Source organism: Centrocercus urophasianus, unplaced genomic scaffold, assembly GCF_019232065.1.
Source record: "Centrocercus urophasianus isolate 14NV4802_14NV808 unplaced genomic scaffold, USGS_Curo_1.0 seq_18, whole genome shotgun sequence".
Classification (NCBI taxonomy): domain Eukaryota; kingdom Metazoa; phylum Chordata; class Aves; order Galliformes; family Phasianidae; genus Centrocercus; species Centrocercus urophasianus.
Genome location: NW_024884733.1, coordinates 15,205,526 through 15,215,533, shown reverse-complemented (window position 1 = coordinate 15,215,533; position 10,008 = coordinate 15,205,526). Strand labels below are relative to the sequence as shown.

The following is a 10,008-nucleotide window of genomic DNA, read 5'->3' as shown; positions in this document are numbered from 1 at the left end:
ATGTTAAGTGGGAATGTTTATTTTCGAAGGGGAGAAACGCTGATCGTGTGCCTAATCCTATAATTCTTAAGCAAGTAAAATTCCTGTAGATTTCAGCAAAGCCTGAGGTGACAACATCCTATTACTGTGATAGTTTTCTGGATACCAAACGGCTGTAAGTGATGCCGTCATTTTCTCTAAATGACACTGGTGCAGTATTGGAACAGATGTTTCCCTTACCTTTATTAGCCTGTTGTATCTTCTAACTTGGAGGACAAATTCTGCATGTGCTTCATTGCACCAACTTAGATGATTTTTAGATGTGCTTTAGGAAGCACTGAGCTGTGGTTTGGATGAAGTTATGCTTATTTTTAACTTCCTGACAGCTCATAATGGCGATGCGCAAGCCTGTGTTGCCTCTGCAGGTTCCCTTTGGTACACTGAGGATTACCTACATTTAAATCAGAGGGCTTTTCCTCTATCCTGCAGGCAGTTCAGAAACAAGGGCTGTCTTAAACTTGCCTGTCAGGAATAAATCACCCATCATTCTGGAGGGATGAAGGAGTACACGTGCACAACAGGCACAAGTCCATCAGCTGCTCTGGCAGAACTGTCCCATGCCGCTCCTTCCAAATAAGAGGTGAGGTACAATTTGGGGCAGCCTGACCCCTCTGTCAGGCTCATCCTGATGTCTGTGTTCCCATCATAGTGTTGGTGGAGGCTGCTCTGTGTAAATCCAGCTTGGGTCTTCTCTGGCTCTGCAGTGAGGCAGTGCTTATGGCATGGGTTCATCTGCCTTCACTGCTTTTTTCCTCTGGCCTCCCTTTAGATTCAGTGTTGTCCTACAAATAGGTGAACACTGCACTGGGAACTTGAGGCAGGTGCAGAGCTGCTTTCAGAGAAAAACCTGTCAAAGAAAGTATGAGAGTTTATCCTGGATCAAATCTACTTTCACGACTTGTTAGTTGCACTATGGAGAAGGTGGCCAGTGGTTTTTAGAAATTACTGCTGCTTTCACAATTAATGAAGATTCATCATTCCATTAGATCATCTCTAACCTGCTGTAATTGTTCTGATTTTTATTTTTTACCTCGTTCTTCAGTTCATGTCTAAATACAAGAAGATGTTTATATTGCATACATTCAGCTTTAATTGGCCCTTAAAAGAAGGTGTTGATTAGAATCTTCTCAACATCAACAGCTCGCTCGCACAACATTCTCTAATTACTGTTTATTAATTTAGTTCAAGTGGCATAGTTGAAAGCCCTGCTCAGATGGGAGAAGTAAATTGTCACTGGTATTGAATATGTAAATTATGTGCCGGGTAAGTTTCCATGAAGAATGTTTAAAGTTAAATGCTACGCACTTAGAGCCTTCTAGTTTCATCTAACCCAATATGACAGCCTTGTAAGAATTGTCATGAAAATTTACCAGCCCTGGCAAAAAACTGCTTGCCTATATTTTCCTTTTTACTATTAACATAATCATGATGATAATAGCAATTTATTTGCTAGTCAAAAAATAAATAAAAATCATTCACACCAACTGGATGGAGGTTTGCAAGGCTGCCAGTTGAATGTGAACTGTGCGTTGCAGTAGTATAGACATTCAGCAGCCTGGATTTGTTGCCCTAGTGCAGTGACCCTTCCTTCTCTTTAATTAGCTTATAAAGTCAGAATTTCTTAAACAAAGTGCTCATTAAACATTGCCTTGTTATATTACTTTAAAATGCAATTAAAAGTTTTAAGATTGCCGCAGAGTTTGCATACCGTTGTCAGTGCCCATGTCACTCGCTATCAATTTCCACCCACTCACATAGATTGGAGGCTTCCTGTTAAATATAGATGGCACTCCATAGCCTTTGTGTATAGAGAAGGCATAAAGCAATGTCCTGATGAGGATGATGTGACTGCATCATATACCTGAAGGAAGATGGGAATGGAGGGGAGGATATTCTCAAGGTAGGAGAACCTGGGAGTTTTCACTGTCCTTCACTCTGCACTTGTCTCTGTGTGTTCTGAGAAGTGTGCTGCTTCGAATCTTCCCAAAGAAAGTTGCATGGAAATACTTTGCAGTTATTGTATTATGCATCCGAAGCAATGAGACGAGACAGTGCTCTAAAAGGGAAAGAAAAATATCCAGTGCCTGAATTGTGCAGGGGCCTTCACCCAGTCCTCACACTCTTGCTGGCTGCTGTTATCATGAGCAGCACTAATCAATTCCAGGAAATCTCCACACCAAGCATTATGTCACATGTGGTTACATCATTCTCTATAACCTCTAGGGCTTCCTGCTGACATCTTCGGAGCTCTTATACTACCAACTGGTATAAAAAGAAGTGCCAAACAGTATTTTTAGCCATTTGAGCCTGCCAAAAGGAATCCAAATGTCTCCATCTTGTGCCTTTCACCTGCTGATCTCATCTTTGCTCTCAAAACCAAAGCAATGCTCTGTGGGTTTCCCCAGGTGTTTATAAAAAGGATATCAGGAGCATGTGAGAGGGTTTTTGAAACAGAAGGTGCTAATGCCACTGCAAAATTTATTTATTTTTAATGCCTACCAGATTGCTAATCCAGCTTGTCAGTTGTGTAACTTCTGTTGTAACTTCCACTACAGGAGGTTATCCCTCTTTTTTTTTCCTGTATTATTTCCTAGGAGGTGCTACTTACCAATGTGAGTTATGTTTTGCTTCAGGGTTGACTTCCAAGTGCTGTTCTGTGGGGTGTTTCCCCCTTCCTCTCTGCAGGGCCACCTCACAGGTGTGCAGGGGACAACAATATGCTACTGCTTCTCCTGCCAAAGTCACTTTCCCAGCAGTTCAGTTGAAAGAGGCAAGGCTCAAGCCCTATGCTGCAAGATTATTCCTTCTTGAAACCACTGCAATGTCTCTTGGTTTGAGTCTTGTTTATTATTATTATTTTCTGGTTTATGTCTTCCTTTCATTTGAACAGTTTGATTTTTGTGGCTGTTTCTGTTTGTTCAGTGCTGCAGTAGATAACAACAACATGATTAAATTCCAGCTCTGACTGTTGCAACATAAGCGCTCTGCCTTCATTATCCTTGGTGCCTAAAACTATTTGATCTCTAATATGTTCGCCTGCAAGTGTGCCTCATTTGCATGATGAGGCTAACTGGTGAAGCCTGGTTGCATATTGGTCTCTGATTTCAGTTTCTCTTCAATCAGATGCGTCAAACAGAAGGAACTATTAGAATTGCCAGCAACTGTATTTTTTTTCTACGAATCATGCTAGAATACTAGGATTCTCAGGCATTCTTACGAGGCTGGACAAATCCACCAATAAAAGGCATGAGAGGGATTCTCACGGAAAGCCATTTACAAAGGGCTGTGCTGGGGATTGTTGGTCTGCTGTGGTGGCACAAGCTGTTAAGACCAAATCCAATAGCTGGACACCCTCCTTTGTTAAGCAACACTTCCCATAGCCACTGGCCTGAATGAGGAGCTGTGTCACCTAGCAGAGACCTCTCCCTGTGCCCAGCACAGCCAGGTCTGCCTTCAGCCTCTCTGAGGGTCAGACTCTGCCCCAGCTTGCGGCCACCCTGCCTGGGTGCTTAGACCCAACTGACACTTATTTGGCTGTGCGGCCTTCTTGGGTTTCACTGCGCAAAGTTTGCAGGGAGAGAAAACATTTTTTCTCACCTCAAGCATTTGGGAACACAAACCTTTCTTTGTGTCTAAAATTGAAGAAAAGAGCTAAATGCAAATAGAGAATAGAGACGCAACGGTCCTGAGATTCATGGCAATAGCACTGAAAATGTTTCAAGTTGCCTGTTTCCTTTCTGGATCATGCTTAGGGTAAACTGGTGGGTTCTACATAGTTTTCAGTATTATCTTAAGAAATGTGATTTGACCCCTTGCAACATCCCTTGTTTCTCCCATTACAGAATTCTGCTTCTTAAGTGTTATAATGTATACCAAAATCTGTATTTTCGTTTAAGACCATTTTTAATTGAACTAATTATCTTTGTGAACAAAGAAATGTTTCTTATTGACTCAAATGGGTTCTAGATTGAGTCTTCATTTCACACATAAGAATGACTGCTTTCTTTTTTTCTTGGGATAGGACAGATAGCAAGAAACCAAACGGTGCAGAGGCAAACAAAGGAACTCTGAGGATCCCATCAGCAGTGATTGCTTTGCACACGAACGGTATTTCTTCCCCAGCATATACTTCCAAGAATTTTTTAAAATGTCATTCATATATCATCTGCACTAGCAGACAATAGTTGTTCCAGAGAAGCTGTTGCTCTCTATTAGGTCAATGATCAGTGAACTAAACATTTTCTACTTAGGCCTTCATATGATAAAAGCCTAAGAGCTTTGAAGGAGCCATTACAGACTATTGTCTAGAAGAAATATCCATTTGAAAATTCTGCAATTATGTACTTCTACATAGCGTGTAAAAGGAGCTCTGGACCCATTATGGGTTATTGAGTAAATAATGTATTTTTAAAAGTGTCTGAGTAGTTTATACATAGCCTGTATTGGCAGCAAAGAGTGATTGTAGAATAAACATTGTGTCTTCCTTTTAAAAAAAATCTCATTTAAATCCCTAAATAGCAATTAAAAAAAGAAATCCCTGATGCAGTTTCAGTTTTTCAATAGTAGTCACTAGCTAATGTCTCTGACTTTACTCCACCATATTGCACTGAGCCAGTTTTCTCTGGTGTGTGGTTTTTGTTTTTTTTGTGTGTGTGTGTGGTTTTTTTTGTGTTTATTGGATAGAAAAGGCTTCATTATCAAATATGATACAGAGGTGTCCAGAGGCCTCTGAAAGTTCAGATCCACAGTCATCAGACATGCCCATAATCAGGAACAGCCACTCATCAGAAGAGCCAAGAGTCCAGAGAGAAAAGCCATGAAGTTTGTCCTTTTTTCAGAGAAGAACTGAGAGGAAATGTGTTGCATGAGATCACAAACCTCTATTCTCTTGGGCAAGTTTGGTTTCTTGGCTTTAGTTTAGACCTTCTGTAGAAAGGCACCACGTGAGATCGCCATTTCTGTGGATCCTCAGTGCTAATGCTTGGAACAGTCTTGCTCCTTTCTAAGATGTCCACAATAGCTTTGCTCCAGACTACTGTGCTTTCAAGCACAGTCACTGGTCAAAGCAGATGTGAAAATACTGCAGTTCAAAATAGCTATATTGCAACAACAGTGCTAAAAAGCAAACTTCTGTTCCTATGTGCGGTGTAGTCCTTCATTTCATTTATCACATTACTATCTACTGCAGTGGAGAAAAGAAGGCTGTGGGGTGACCTCATTGCAGCCTTTCAGTACCTAAAGGGAGCCTGCAAAGAGGAGGGGAATCAACTCTTTGAAAGGGTTGAAAACTGCAGGACAAGGGGAAATGGTTTTAAGTTGAAGGGGGGGAGATTTAGGTTGGATGTCAGGGGGAAATTCTTCACTGAGAGAGTGGTGAGGTGCTGGAACAGGCTGCCCAGAGAGGTTGTGGATGCCCTGTCCCTGGAGGTGCTCAAGGCCAGCTTGGATGGGGCCCTGGACAGCCTGGTCTAGCATTAAATGGGGAGGTTGGTGGCCCTGCATGTGGCAGGGGGGTTGGAGATTTGTGATCCCTGAGGTCCCTTCCAACCCTGGCCATTCTGTGATTCTGTGATTCTGTGAGTTTATCTTCACATCTCCAAATACCTGTTAGACCAAGCAATTTGGAGGTGCCACATGGAGACTACAGTATTTATATATGCTTAAAAATCATACAGGGATCCTTACCTGAGGGTACAAAGTAAAACAGTTCTCTGCTTATGGTGATGCTCCAGCCTTAACTCTTTTATGCACATTTCCCTGGCATAAGTTAGAGATGAAGTCACTTAATTTGTTGTTCTTGAATTTGTAGGTCCAGACCTGTAAGTGGTCTTGCTCAGAAAATACCCTAAAAATCAGCAGGAAGCAGACATCTGTTAATAGGACTGCCAGGAGTTCTGAATTCCCTTTTTGGAGGCTATGTAATACCTATCCCTGCTGTATGAATCCATGTGCATGTTCAGAACAGATCGTGTGCTTCCCATAGCTATGCTGGTCAGTCACACCTCAAGAACATAGTCTTTAGATCTAAATTTGAGTCATTGTATACAAAGTGTTTTCAATGCAGTGAACAGAAATGTGGCTTTTTGGCTGCCCTCTGAGGAGATTACAAGAGATAAGGATCTGTAGCAAGGCCACCAACAGATGAGATTCTCTTTTTTAATATATTTGGAAAGAAAAAAAGGGGGAAGAAAGAATAAATGCAAGGATGCCAAATTACACACAGCTCAAAGTACATAAATGAAAGGGAGTGCCTTAATGAAGAGACAGTAAGGTAGCAGTAAAAGAAAAGATGAAGTGAAAAATTGGTGAAGGGGAGATAATAAAGCCTGAAATTAATTGAGAAGAAACAAGGTGAAAGGCATAAATACATTTAAGTTGTATATGAGTAAGATATCTCAGAAAGAAATCAGTTTCTCACTATTCAGCTGTATTTGTCACTTAGAAAGTGTTGGGATAATTGACTGAAGAGGTGATGAAGTCTTCATCAACTGAGGATTTCAGTGACAAAGTGGTCAAAAACATGGGTAGTACTGTCAGTTATTGAACCGTCAACGATTTCTTCCAGGTCCATTTTCTACAACCTCACCATCCCAAAGAATGTATTAAACTGGGAATGAGTGTGGTACCTCAGTTGTGTGATTATGGGAGACTTCTTTCTGGCTCTGTTACCTCCTGGCTGAAGTTCTGAAGGTCTCACAGAGTAAATAGAGCATATACTTTGAGATGAGGAAGATGAATACACAGGGTAAAACCAAGAAAAGGAACTGGTTGATCCAAAAACATTTTCTTCTCAGATATGGACCGAAGGCCACACCCCTTACACCTTCCTACTCGTAATGAAGATCCCTACTCTGCAACAAATACATAGTTTGGCTTTGATACAAAATCAGAGTCCTCATAACATGAGACAAAAGATCCTGGGGCCCTTCTTGCAAGAAGAGAGTTATGAATTTTTCTGATGTGCTTTTATTAAACCTAAATAATTCTACTTTTTTTTTTTTTTTTTTTTTCCCCCAAAGAAAATTCCTCATAGTTTTAGCCAAAATCATTCTTTACTTCCTCTGCTGGCTTCTTTTGAATGGTGGGTAAAGAGAGGTCGCAGGTATGGAGCGGTCTGGGATTCTTCCAGGCTGCTGATTACTGATACACAAACCAACAGTCACCACCGCAGACTAAAACAAAACGTGGAACAGGCTTTTAAAAGATAAGTCTGGGCAGGTATCATTTTAGGATGTAAGAAAGACTAATTATCCCATTTTGTTCATCTTTTTCAGGGCTTGCTGGGAGGACTGACCAAACCTCAGTGATAACATCAGTGCTCCTCAGCTGAAAGTGGGAAGCTTGTATTGCTCTACTGTTGTCATAAGAAGGCACAGACTTTGGAAGCAGCAGCTCGTTCCTCTTACAAATTTGCAGTGTATTCTCCTTTTTTCCATTCTGTACCATTGAGTGTGATGATGGTAACTGAAGGAAACTTTTGTTTTCTTTGTTTGTTTTTCTGTTTTGTTTTGTTTTTCCCTGACTTTAGTTTTGAGATACTAATTTCATTATTTGAGGGTGTGTATAAGATTCTGGAAGCACATTTTACATCTGCTGTGCTGTGAGATCTTTGGTATGGTATTGACTCATTCATTGGCACCTGAGAGAGGTTTGGGGAATTCAGCAAGCTTTCAACAATCCAGTTTGAGAGACTACACAGAATTATGTCTCGCTCAGGTTCGTCCTAATTTTATTAGATTTCCACCATTTCTAATTGCATAAACATATGCAGCCAAGTGTACAGATGGGGACTGGGAAGACGTACAAGGACACTCAGAGTCTGTAGTCAGCTAATTGGTGGACTAAGTAATAGGGCACTTGGAAAGATTGATAATTTTTTTTCAGAGCATTTCAGGAGAAAATTATGTCCCCGTTAAAACTGTGGCAATCAAGAGAAGAAAGATTTTAGCAGTAGATTTTTTTGGAAATGGAGGAAGAGATGAGCGTAAAAATTTGATGCAGAAAAAAATCCAAGAGGAAGTATGTTGTTATGGGCAAGATCTGCTATTTTAGCCATAAAAAGAAGGATACGGTGTTTCAAAAACATAGAACAACTGGCTTGATCCGTATGGTGATCCATATCAGAAATCTTTTGATCAGGGCTAAATACAACAGTTTCAAATATTGCCTGGGTAAATGAGAAGTCATTTAGTATGAACACTGTTACTGGTAGGAAATGCCAAATTGTATAATGTTTTCAGAAATATTTTATATTTTCTTTTGGAAAATAAATGTTTTTGCTAGGACTAGAAAAGGTATTGGACCACAAATCCCTTTTCTGGTCAAATGATACCACCTGAGGTACTGGCTGTTTATATGAGTGCCTTCACATAAAGTAACACTGCTGTCCATTCTTGTTCAGGAGATGCTGCTGTTGGCTTATTCCCTACCGTCACAGCAGGAGGGGACAGGAGGGAAAAATCTTTGCTCAGTTTTTTGTTATGATCCATCTTCATCCATGATATGGCATCTGCACTATGGAATTCCCCCTGAATGAAAGGGAATGACAACGTCTTCACCTCCTGAAGACAGGATACAGCTCTCAGACTGAATTAGCTGCAGCTGGATAGCTTTTTGAAATCTCCACAGTTATCAGACCTGGAAGATTTTTCTATAGTGATGGCCTGGGCTAGGCATTTGGTGGGTGAGTAAATCATAATTTGTTTTGGTTTTCCTTATGAAGTAAGTGTAGAATATGCAAAACTTGCTGATCGCATATTTGGACCTGGGCTTCTCACAAAAGTTCTGCAAAACCCTCTCAAATGTCTGAATATTTACTAAGCAGATCATGAAATATTTTCCAGCAACAAAAATACAAATACAAAGATACAATAGAGTGATCATTTTGGGATGTGGTTATGTGCTAATGACTTTATTTTCTTCTTCCTCGTGTTCAGGCAGTAACATGCAAGCTGACCACATCACTGTAGTGAAATTGCTGATTAACCTTTTGACTCTGACAATTGGGACTTCTCTTAACACCACTTGGTAATGCAAAAGACCATTAGTAGTTAGTACTGGGACACCCCACCTCCAGATTTCAAAAGGTTAATGAAAAATCAAGTATCTTGCTTCTACTGGGAAACTTGGAAACCTTCCCACCAAACATTTCATTTTTTGTGATAAATAAGCCAGACCGCTTCAGCTGAGAGAGACGGGTGTTTTGCTAGGGTGTACAGCTGTTAATTGAAAAAGATTCTGTTATGCCTGTTCTTCTGGACATAGATAAAAGAGAGATTTGTTGGTGAACTTTAGTTGGTCCTGAACACCCCTTTGTCCAAATACACTGCTCAATAATAACGCTTTGTTCTGTCTGTAACAGCCATGGAAGGATTTTGAGTAGAATACTCATTTTCTTTAAGTCGTATCTGCCAGTGATCATTCTTGGCTTAAGATCAGCTGCCATTTATGTGTTTTATGAAAATATAACACCAGTTTTATGCTCAAAACTATTCTTTTTTAGGTAAAAGCTTCAGCACAAACTGGTTCCCCATATGTACCATAAATGCTATTTATCACAGGTTTGGGTCTTTAAAACAGAAAGATAATGTTAAAACATTTTCATTATCCTTTCCTTACAGCTATCATTCACAAACCATCTTTTATAATTATGGTACTAGGACATTTACATAACTGGGAAAAAGGTCCTTAAACTACATTTCTATTATGTTTGGCACTTGTGTGAAAGGATATTATATTCATGTGCATTAGAGATTGCTTATAAAAGATCAAGACAATAATAGCAGATCAGACGATAAAGGTTCCCTTTTCTCCTCCCAGACAGGCTGTCTCTGACAGAAGAATACAGTTCATCAAAAGTGTCTGCAGGTTGTCAAACTCAGTGAGATTTGGGGACACTCGGAGGCTGTCATGGCCAACAAGAAGATTTTCTGTAGGGTTCTGCCATCATTCACCCTCAGGAAATAATCA

The 10,008-nt window shown here is 40.3% G+C and overlaps 1 long non-coding RNA gene across 1 annotated transcript; it reads left to right on the top strand.

The window, feature by feature from the left end:
• Window positions 1-4,063: 4,063 nt before the first annotated feature.
• Window positions 4,064-8,712, top strand: LOC122160998. Its single transcript, XR_006169021.1, has 3 exons — window positions 4,064-4,146; window positions 7,314-7,499; window positions 8,441-8,712. It is a non-coding gene; the product is annotated as an uncharacterized LOC122160998 (long non-coding RNA).
• Window positions 8,713-10,008: the final 1,296 nt, after the last annotated feature.